We start from the raw sequence: 10720 nt of genomic DNA, 5'->3' as shown, positions 1-10720 counted from the left end.
CAAAGAAAGTTAACAAACCTACTCATGAAAATAAAGATGAAAAACATAAAGTCACAGTAAAAACAAAATCTACAAAAACAAAAGAAATGAAAAAAAAAATCGACAAACAAAAAGAATTCAGCACAGGAGAGTAAGAGGAAGAAAGAAAATGTTAGCACCTAAAAAAAAAAAAAGCAGTACAAAATAACAGCAATAAACTCACTTGTATCAATAATTACACTGAATGTAAATGGCCTAAATGCACCCATAAAGAGGCAGAGAGTGACAAAATGGATTAAAAAAACAGGATCTGTCAATATGCTGTCTACAAGAGACACAGATTAGAAACAAAGATGTAAATTTATTAAAAATCAAAGGATGGAAAAAATATATCAAGCAAACAGCTACCAAAAAAGAGGAGGAGTGGCAACACTAATCTCAGATAACACAGACTTTAAAACAAAATCCACCATAAAAGACAAAGAAGGGGATTATATAATGATCAAAGGGATGATCCCTCATGAAGACATAACCACAATAAATATCTATGCACCCAATGACAGGGCTCCAAAATACATCAAACAAACTCTAATAGCACCTAAAAGAGAAATTGACAGTTCCACAATAATAGTAGGAGACTTCAACATACCACTCTTGGTAAAAGACAGAACATCTAGAAAGAAAGTCAACAAATACACAGAAGATCTAAAGGCCACAATCAGCAAACTTGACCACATAGACATATGTAGAACACTCCACCCAAGAGCTGCAAAGTACACATTCTTTTCCAATGCACATGAAATATTCTCCAGAATAGACCACATCTTAGGCCACAGAGCAACCCTCAACAAAATCCAAAATATTGAGATAATACAAAGTATCCCTTATCTGATCACAACACCATCAAAGTAGAAGTTAACAAAAAGAAGGCAAGAAAAAAAAAAATCAAATACATGGAAAATGAATAACACCCTGCTTAAAAGCTACTGGGTAATAGAAGAAATGAAAGGTAAAATCAAAACATTACCTACACAACTCAAATAAAAAGAAAGAGAACAGCAAAAGAAGCCCACAGGCACCAGAAGAAAGGAAATAATAAAGAGCAGAAGTAAATGAAATAAGAGAATAGAAAAACAATAGAAAGAATCAACAAAATCGACAAACCACTGGCCAAATTGACAAAAGAAAAACAGGAGAAAGTGAAAATAACTCAAATAAGAAATGAAATGGGTGACATTACAACAGACCCAACTGAAATAAAAAGGATCATAAGAGAGTACTATGAAAAACTATATTCTGACAAATTGGAAAACCTAGAGGAAATGGACAAATTTCTAGAAACACACTATCTACCCAAACTAGCACAAAATCTGAACAGACCCATAACAAGAGAGGAGATTGAAAAAGTAATTAAAAAAAAAAAAAAATTCCCAACAACAACAAAAAAACCCTGACCCAGATGGCTTCAGTGGATAATTCTACCAATCATTTAGAGAAAAACTTACGCCAGTACTATTCAAACTATTTCACAACAAAGAAAAGGAAGGGATACTTCCAAATTCATTCTATGAAGCCAACATAATCCTGATACCAAAACCAGGCACAGACACCACAAAAGAAAATTACAGACCAACATCTCTCATGAATATAGATTCAAAATTTTTCTACAAAATTCTAGCCAATAGAATTCAGTATTATATCTAAAAAACAATATGCCACAATCAAGTGGGATTCATACCAGGTGTGCAAGGATGGTTCAACATTAGAAAATCAATCAAGCTACTCCACCACATAAAGAAAAGAAAAAAATCACACAATCTTCTCAATTGATGTAGAAAACGCATTAGACTAAGTCCAATACCCATTCCTGGTAAAAGTTCTCAATAAAATAGGTATAGAAGGGAAATTCCTCAATATAATAAAGGGCATCTATACAAAACCAAGAGCCAACACCATTCTTAATGGAGAGAGGCTGAAAACATTCTCCTTGAGAACAGGAGTAAGACAAGGATGCCCTTTATCACCACTCCTATTTAACACTGTGCTGAAAGACCTAGCTAGAACAATAAGGCAAGAAAAAGAAAGAAAGGGCATCCAAGTTGGCAATGAAGAAGTAAAACTGTCCCTATTTTTGAATGATGTGATACTATACATAGAAAACTTAAAAGACTCCACGAGAAAACTACTGGAACTAATAGAAAGATTCAGCAAAGTAGAAGGATACAAGATAAACATACAAAAATCAGTTGGATTCCTATACATCAATAAAGAGAACAACAAAAATGAAATCAGGAAAACAATACCATTTATGATAGCCATAAAAAAAAAAAAACCTTATGAATAAATCTAACCAGGGATGTGAAAGACCTATACAAAGAAAACTATAAAACATAGCTGCAAGAAACCAAAAGAGATCTACATAAATGGAAAAACACCACGCTCATGGATATGTAGACTCAACACTGCGAAAATGACAATGCTACCCAAAGCAATCTACAAATACAATGCAATCCAGATCCAAATACTGGCAGCATTCTTTAAAGAGATGGAAAAACTAATCATTAACTTTATATGGAAAGGAAAAGCCCTGGGTAAGTAAAGCACTATTGAAGAAGGATAAAGTAGGAGGATTCATACTACCTGACCTCAGAACCTACTATACAGCTGGTACTGGTACAATGACAGATACACTGACCAATGCAACAGAATTGAGAACCCAGATGTAAATCTATCCACCTATGGTCACCTGATCTTTGACAAGGACCCAAAGTCCATCAAATGGGGAAAAGACAGTCTTTTTAACAAATGGTGCTGGCAAAACTGAATGTCCATCTGCAAAACAATGAAACAGGACCCATACCTCACACCATACACAAAAACTAATTCAGCATGGATCAAAGACCTAAATAGAAAAAAAAAAAAAAAAACTATAAAGATCAAAGAAGAAAAAATAGAATCAACGCTAGAGGTCCTAATATATGGCCTTAACAGGATACAAACCGTAACTAGCAACACGCAGACTCCAGAAGATAAGCTAGATAACTTGGTCTTCTAAAAATTAAACACTTATGCTCATTGAAAGACTTCACCAAAAGAGTAAAATGAGAACCTACAGACTGGGAAAAGAATTTTGGCTACAACAAGTCCAACAAAGTTCTAATCTCTAAAATCTACAGGAAAATCCAGCACCTCTACAACAAAAAGACAAATAATCCAATTAAAAAATGGGCAGAGGAAATGAACAGACACTTCCCCAAAGAAGACATTCAAGCGGCTAACAGACACATGAGGAAATGCTCACGATCATTAGGCGTACTAGGCATTAGAGAAATGCAAATCAAAACCACAATGAGATACCATCACCCCAGCATTACTGAAATGAATGAAAAAAAACCAGAAAATAACAAATGTTGGAGGGACTCCGAGGAGACTGAAACTCTTATGCACTGCAGTTGGGAATGCAAAATGGTACAACTGTTTTGGAAAGCAGTATGGCACTTACTTAAAAAGCTAGAAATAGAAATACTGTATGATCCAGCAATCTCACTCCTAGGAATATATCCTAGAGAAACAAGAGCCGTCAGATGAATAGACATATCTACACCCATGTTTATTGCAGCATTGCTCATAATAGTGAAAACATGGGAACAACCTAGATGCCCATCAACAGATGAATGGATAAACAAACTGTGGTACATAAACACAATGGAATACTACACAATGCTAAAGAACAATAATGAAGCTGCGAAGCATCTCACAACATGGATGAATCTGGAAGGCATTATGCTGAATGAAATAAGTCAATCACAAAAGAACATGTGTCGTATGAGACCACCACTATAAAAACTCATTGAAAAGGTTTACACACAAAAAGATACAATCTTTGATGGCTACAAGTGAGGATGGAAAAACACTAAACAGACAATAGATAAGTGGTAACTGGTGAAGGGTAAGATGATGGAAAAACACTGAATAGACAATAGATAAGCAGTAGCTTTGGTGAAGGGTAAGATGGTACACAATGAAGCCAGCACAACTTGTGCAAGGCAAGGTCATGCATGCTCCACAGACACCTCTAAACTCCCTAAGGGACTGAATTACTGGGCTGAGAGCTGTGGGGATCATGGTCTCAGGGAGCTCAACTGACATAACAAAGTTCATAAAGAAAATGTTCTACATTCTACTTTGGTGAGTAGTGACTGGGGTCTTAAAAGCCTGTGAGTGGCCATCTAAGATGCTCCACTGGTCTCACCCATTGGGAAGCAAGGGAGAATGAAGAAAACTAAAGACACAAGGGAAAGATTAGTCCAAAGGACTAACAGAACACAACTACCATGGCCTGTACCAGACTGAGTCCAGTACAACCCGATGGTGCCTGGCTACCACCACTGACTGCTCTGACAAGGATCACAATAGAGGGTCCCAGACAGAGCTGGAGAAAAACGTAGAACAAAATTCTAACTCATAAAAAAAGACAAGACTTACTGGCCTGAGACTGAAGAAATCTTGAGAGTATGGCCCCCAGACACCCTTTTAGGTCATTAATGAAGTCACTCCCGAGGTTCACCCTTCAGCCAAAGATTAGACAGGCCCATAAAACAGAATGAGACTAAAGAGGCACACCAGCCCAGGGGCAAGGACTAGAAGGCAGGAGGGGACAGGAAAGCTGGTAATAGGGAACCCAAGGTGGAGAAGGGGAGAGTGTTGACATGTCATAGGGTTGTTAGCCAATGTCATGAAACAATATGCGTACTAACTGTTAAATGAGGAGCTAGTTCTGTAAATGTCCATCTAAAGTACAATTAAAAAAAAAAAAACCAAAACAGACAAACAAAAAATGTCTGCCTTCAGCATTATGCTCTTTTAAGAATGATCTCTAGGGGATCAAAGTGCCAACAACAACTCGAAATATTAGATAGGAAACTTAGGGGACAGAGGGTTTATGTTAATGGGAGAGGAACAACACAGAAAAGGAGGGTGAGAATGGTTGCACAGCTCGAAGAATGTAATCAATGTTACTGAATTGTACATGTAGAAAGGGTTAAATTAGCGTGAGTTTTGGTGTGTATATTCTCAACAATGACAACAAAATAAAATTAAAAACACACAAACAACAACAACAACAAAAGTGGTTCATACAGTGCCCAAGTTTGGAAAATACTGACCTGTAGGATAAAGTGTTGTTGTTGTTAGGTGCCATCGAGTCGGTTCTGACTCGTAGCAACCCTATGCGCAACAGAACGAAACACTGCCCGGTCCTGCGCCATCCTTACAATCGTTATGCTTGAGCTCATAGTTGCAGGCACTGTGTCAATCCACCTCGTTGAGGGTTTTCCTCTTTTCCACTGACCCTGTACTCTGCCAAGCATGATGTCTTTCTCAGGGACTGATCCCTCCTGACGACATGTCCAAAGTATGTAAGACACAGTCTCGCCATCCTTGGTTCTAAGGAGCATTCTGGTTGTACTTCTTCTAAGACAGATTTGTTTGTTCTTTTGGCAGTCCATGGTATATTCAATATTCTTCCCCAACACCACAATTCAAAGGCATCAGTGCTTCTTTGGTCTTCCTTATTCATTGTCCAGGCTTCACGTGCATATGATGTGATTGAAAATAGCATGGCTTGGGTCAGGTGCACCTTAGTCTTCAGGGTGACATCTGTGCTCTTCAACACTTTGAAGAGGTCCTTGGCAGCAGATTTACCCAATGCAATGAGTCTTTTGATGTCTTGACTGCCGCTTCCATGGCTGTTGATTGTGGATCCAAGTAAAATGAAATCCTTGACAACTTCAATCTATTCTCCGTTTATCATGATGTTGCTCATTGGTCCAGTTGTAAGGATTTTTGTTTTCTTTAGGATAAAGTACAAATCCCTTATATGTAGTAGAATATGTGATCTTTCCCTTTTTGTCTTTCCAGCCTCATTTCCTGCACCTTCCCCATCAGCCTGGTTCCTCTTAATCCACATGAGCTTCTTGACAGTAGAGACTATTTCTAATTCATATTAATATCCAGAAAGCTTGACAGTCAACTGATGTTTGTAGAACAAATGAATGAATGAATAAATGAATGAATGTGTATTGAGAGGAAAGAGAAGAAGGAAGAAGGCTGGTCCACAGACCTATTGGCCAACTTCTAACATTACTCTAAATAATAAAGATCTTTGCATGACCCGAGTCTGGGACACCTTCCAGCCTTTCCTATCTCCTCAGCCACAATTTTATTACCAATCAAGTCATTTGCAGAGAGATAGAGAGCAAACATGTGAGTGAGCAACTTGAAACCAACATGCACAAGTCAAGGTCAGATGCAGCCTGTATCCCTAGGGAAGGAATCATTTCCCTGCAGCGTTTCAACTTGGAAACCCTCAGAGAATCGGAGAGACTCTGTGCACATTGCCTCTAGTCCCATAGTCTGTCAAAGGCTCCCCTCCCACTGCTTTAAGCTTCCAAAGAAGGATTCCTTTAAATAAACTTTTATGTGCACTTTATTTTTAGTCCAGGAGCTACTTGCTTTTAATGTTTGTATATGGGAATGTGAGTTCAGATCAGCTGAGGTGGGATCACGGGCAGATAGCTGGCTGCAGTGGGGCATAAGCAATTAAGCCAACAGAGTTGTACAGCTTGCTATGATCTCTGAAGTCTCTGTTAGTTCCAAAATTCTATGTTCACATCCTGAAGGAGTGACAGTGAGTGACAATCAACTATAGCACATCTCTACTATCTTTCCCATGAAAAGACTTAGGTATGCTTTGAGCCAATTTCATCCCCGAAATGGTAAAGTTTCCTTGCTTCCTTCCTTCTTTCCACCATTCAACAATTGCCTCTTATGTGCCAGGCACTATGCTAAGCCTGTCTAGACTTTAACCTTGATCAGACACAACCAAATTATAACAAAGTTCTTCCTGTATCTACAGAAAGCCTTACACATAGATAATTTAGTTATGGCAAAAGAGGGTGTCAACCTTGGTTCTTTTCCTAGAAATCTGCCTTTTAATACTGCATTTGGAGACGAGGAGGCTTGGATCCTCGCAGCTCTATGACCTTGAGCAAGTCATTCACATCTCTTGACCATAGATTCCTCCTCTACAAAATAACGATGGAAAAATACCTGCTCTTCTGTATGTGAGATGCAGTAATGAGGAGTAAAATGAAAATGAGATGACCTTTGTGAAAAAGCTTTGTCAACCATATAAAGTACTAAAGAGATGTAAGGAAGAGTTATTATTCTTGTGTGTGTGTGTGTGTGTGTGTAGTAACTATATATGTAAGGAGCCCTGGTGGCAAAACTGGTTACGTGCTCGGCTGTAACCGACAGGTCGTCGGTTTGAACTCAGCTAGTGCTCTGCAGGAGAAAGACCTGGAAATATCTACCCATAAAGATCACAGCCTAGAAAACCCTATAGGGCAGCTCTACTCTGTGACATGGCGTCCCAATGGTCTAAATCGACTTGAGAGCACATAATGACAACGACAACAAGCGTATTTGAACAAATTGTTTGCCATAGCAACGTTCTTCACATCTATAATTTAGTGACATTAGTTATGTTTATCATGCTGTTAACCATTACCAATACCAGTTTGCAAATTTTCCCATCGCCTTTAGCAGAAGCTCGATATCCCCTCAGCAGTGAGGCCCCAGTGTTACTGTTCTTAGCATGCTTTTTCCTCATTTGAATCATTGAGTCCTACACATTGAACTGGCAATTTTTGGTTCAACCTCCTGCTGAGAATTTGCGTTTCCATCCCAGATTTACAGAATCAGAATCTATAGGGGTCGAACTGAACATAACTAGTTTGGAACCCTGTTCAAAGGTCATGGTGGACACCCTTAATCATTCTACCAGATAAAGATGCTCAGAGAGAACCAGGCTGGAATGTAGATGCCCTGGACAGAGCTAGGATCCCACTACTGCTGGGAGAACAGGGCAGAAGGGTGTTCACTGTGGATGGGGGTGGTCGCAGTACTCAGAGCTGAAGGCCGGTCTTTTTAGGGTACTCTGAGCTGTCTGGATGGATGGAAACAACCAAAGTCCGAGCTCCCTAAGCACCTCCCCGCAGACAGTAGTTGTTAAAAAGAATTAAACGAGCTCCTAGAGGTTTTTCAGCCACTTTTAATTATATTCTCTCACTGCACCCAATTCATAAGACAAAGCCATCCTTTGCCTTCTGTGAGTTGTATGTAAACACCCTGCTTTAAATCATGGTGACAACATGGCTAATTTGTAGTTCTGTACTGCTACCTGGCCCCCCACCCCCAGCTTCACAGCTGCTTTCTGGGGTGTCCACCCACATGCAGAAATGCCTGTTGGGGGGGGAAATGTTAGCGCTTCAGTATGGGAATAAAAGACTTTCCCTGTATATAGACACCCAGAAAGGAGCCCTGGTGATACAACTGTTAAGCGCTCAGCTGCTAACTGAAAGGTTGGTGGTTGGAACCCACCCAGAATCTCTGCAGGACGACGACCTGATGACCTGCTCCCATAAAGATTATAGCCTAGAAAACCCTTTGGAGCAGCTCTACTCTGTCACATGGGGTCACTAGGAGTTGGAATCGATTCCAGTGCACAGAACAACAATAGACATCTAGATGCAGAGTCTGTGCAGTGCCTGGCTCTCTGGCCCTGCCACCTGCCTTGCCATCTTCAGGAAATGCACAGAGTTCTTTGAGAGAAGAGAGGTGGTCCATTAGTGATGGAAAGCATGTTTTCCTATATTTAGGCTACTCATACATTCATTTATAAATTCAGAACATAGTTATTGAGGGGCTACTGTGTGCCAGACAGTGTTATAAGGGTATGTAATAAAACAGTGAACAAGATAGACAGAGCTCATATATGAAGTGAGAACACACAGACAACAAGAAAATAAACAAGTAAATGGACAAGATAGCTTCAGATGGTGACAAGGACTTTGAACAAAATAGAGCAACATGGTAGAGTGTGACTGTGGAGAGAACGCCTCTCTGAGGAAGTAGCATTTGAACTGAGGGCCAGGGACAAGGAGGAGCCAGCCATAGGCAGATCTGAGACCAAGCGTGCGGTGTTAAAAAAAGCAATAGCAAATGGAAAGATGCTTGCTGGGATGCCAACATTTGCTTTGCTGAAGTTCAGAGTATCTAGGTGTTCATATTCCCAGACCACTTTTCTGCTCTCTAAATCACATCACTAATGGTCACTTACACTTTTAAGAACATGGGCTGTCTGCTAGTCAACTGATTTCTCCCTCTTTTCAGGATTCTCTCCAGCAAAGAGAATAATGCAGATTATATGGGGTCTTAGTTATCTAGTACTGCTATAACAGAAATACCACAAGTGGATGGCTTTAACTGATAGGAATTTATTTTCTCACAGTTTAGGAGGCTAGAAGTCTGAATTCAGGGCACCAGCTTTAGGGGAAAGCGTTCTCTTTCTGTGGGCTCTGGGGAAAGGTCCTTGTCTCCTTTCAACATCTGTAGGCCGGATTTTCCTTGGAGATCTCTACGTGTCTTGGCATCAATCTTCCCCTGGGTCTAGGAGGTTCTCAGTGCAGAGATCTCAGGGCCAAAGGATGCACTCTGCTCCTACCTCTTCTTTCTTGGTTGTTGTGAAGTCCCTTTCCTTTCTGCTCACTTCTCTTCTCCTTTTATCTCTTATAAGATAAAAGGTGTGAGTCAAGCAAGGGTGTGACTTAAGTAAGAGTGTGACTTGAGTCAAGCTTGTGACTGGTAAGGCTGTGACTCAAGATATACCCCACACTGATCCTGCCTCATTAACATACAAAAAAAACCAAACCCATTGCCGTGGAGTCAATTCCAACTCATAGTGACCGTAGAAGACAGAGTAGAACTGCCCCATAGGGTTTCTAAGGAGCGACTGGTGGATTTGAATTGCCGACCTTTTGGTTAGCAGCCAAGTTCTTAACTGCTATGCCACCAGGACTCATTAACATGCAGAGGTTAGGATTTATAACACATCATAAAATGGAGGATAATTACATCAGATCACAAAATGGAAGACAATCACACAATACTGGAAATCATGGCCTAGCTAAGTTGACACATATTTTTGGGGGACACAATTCAATCCATGACACATAGATAGCTTGTTTCAAGTCACTGCCTTTGCTCAATCAACTCTGTTTCTAGCTAAGCCTCTGAAACATTTGCCGAGATCTGTGTCTACAATGCTTACTGAAGCCAAAATTAACACACGATCACATCTCTTAGCTATAGCACTAATAGAAATCTTGCTCTTTAAATCTCCAGACACAGACCACAGACTAGGGGCTTACAAGGAGGCTGAGGTAATGTCCCTCTAAGAAAGAACACCTATGTATGTCTGAACAGACCAGCTTCCTGGTTTGCACTGATGTGCTCAATCAGGAAGAACTGGGACAAACTCCTTGTACAAGGCCAAAAATCAATGCTATAGGAGAACTATGAAAACTATTCAATAGATGTTAAGAACTATCCTTCCTTTTGCAATGTAACACTCCATGAATGCATTTTTGTACACATTTCCCCAGATGACCAAACGAAATTACCTGGTGACATAGGCCCTCTCCACCCTTTTCCCTTTTACTGGCCTGTCACGTCTGGGAGTATTTGAAATTCACGGCAATCACTTTTTATCACATAATTAAATCAAAAGATGCAATGAACAGAAGAAAATACTCTACAACAACCCATATCAGACAAAGTAGATCTTGCAAATACATGAGAGTTCTGGGCCTACTCTACTCCAGAGGCTCATTCATCTCAC

This window comes from Loxodonta africana, chromosome 4 (assembly GCF_030014295.1).
Source record: "Loxodonta africana isolate mLoxAfr1 chromosome 4, mLoxAfr1.hap2, whole genome shotgun sequence".
NCBI lineage: Eukaryota > Metazoa > Chordata > Mammalia > Proboscidea > Elephantidae > Loxodonta > Loxodonta africana.
The sequence above is the reverse complement of the archived record's forward strand: the minus strand, read 5'-3'. Positions refer to the sequence as shown.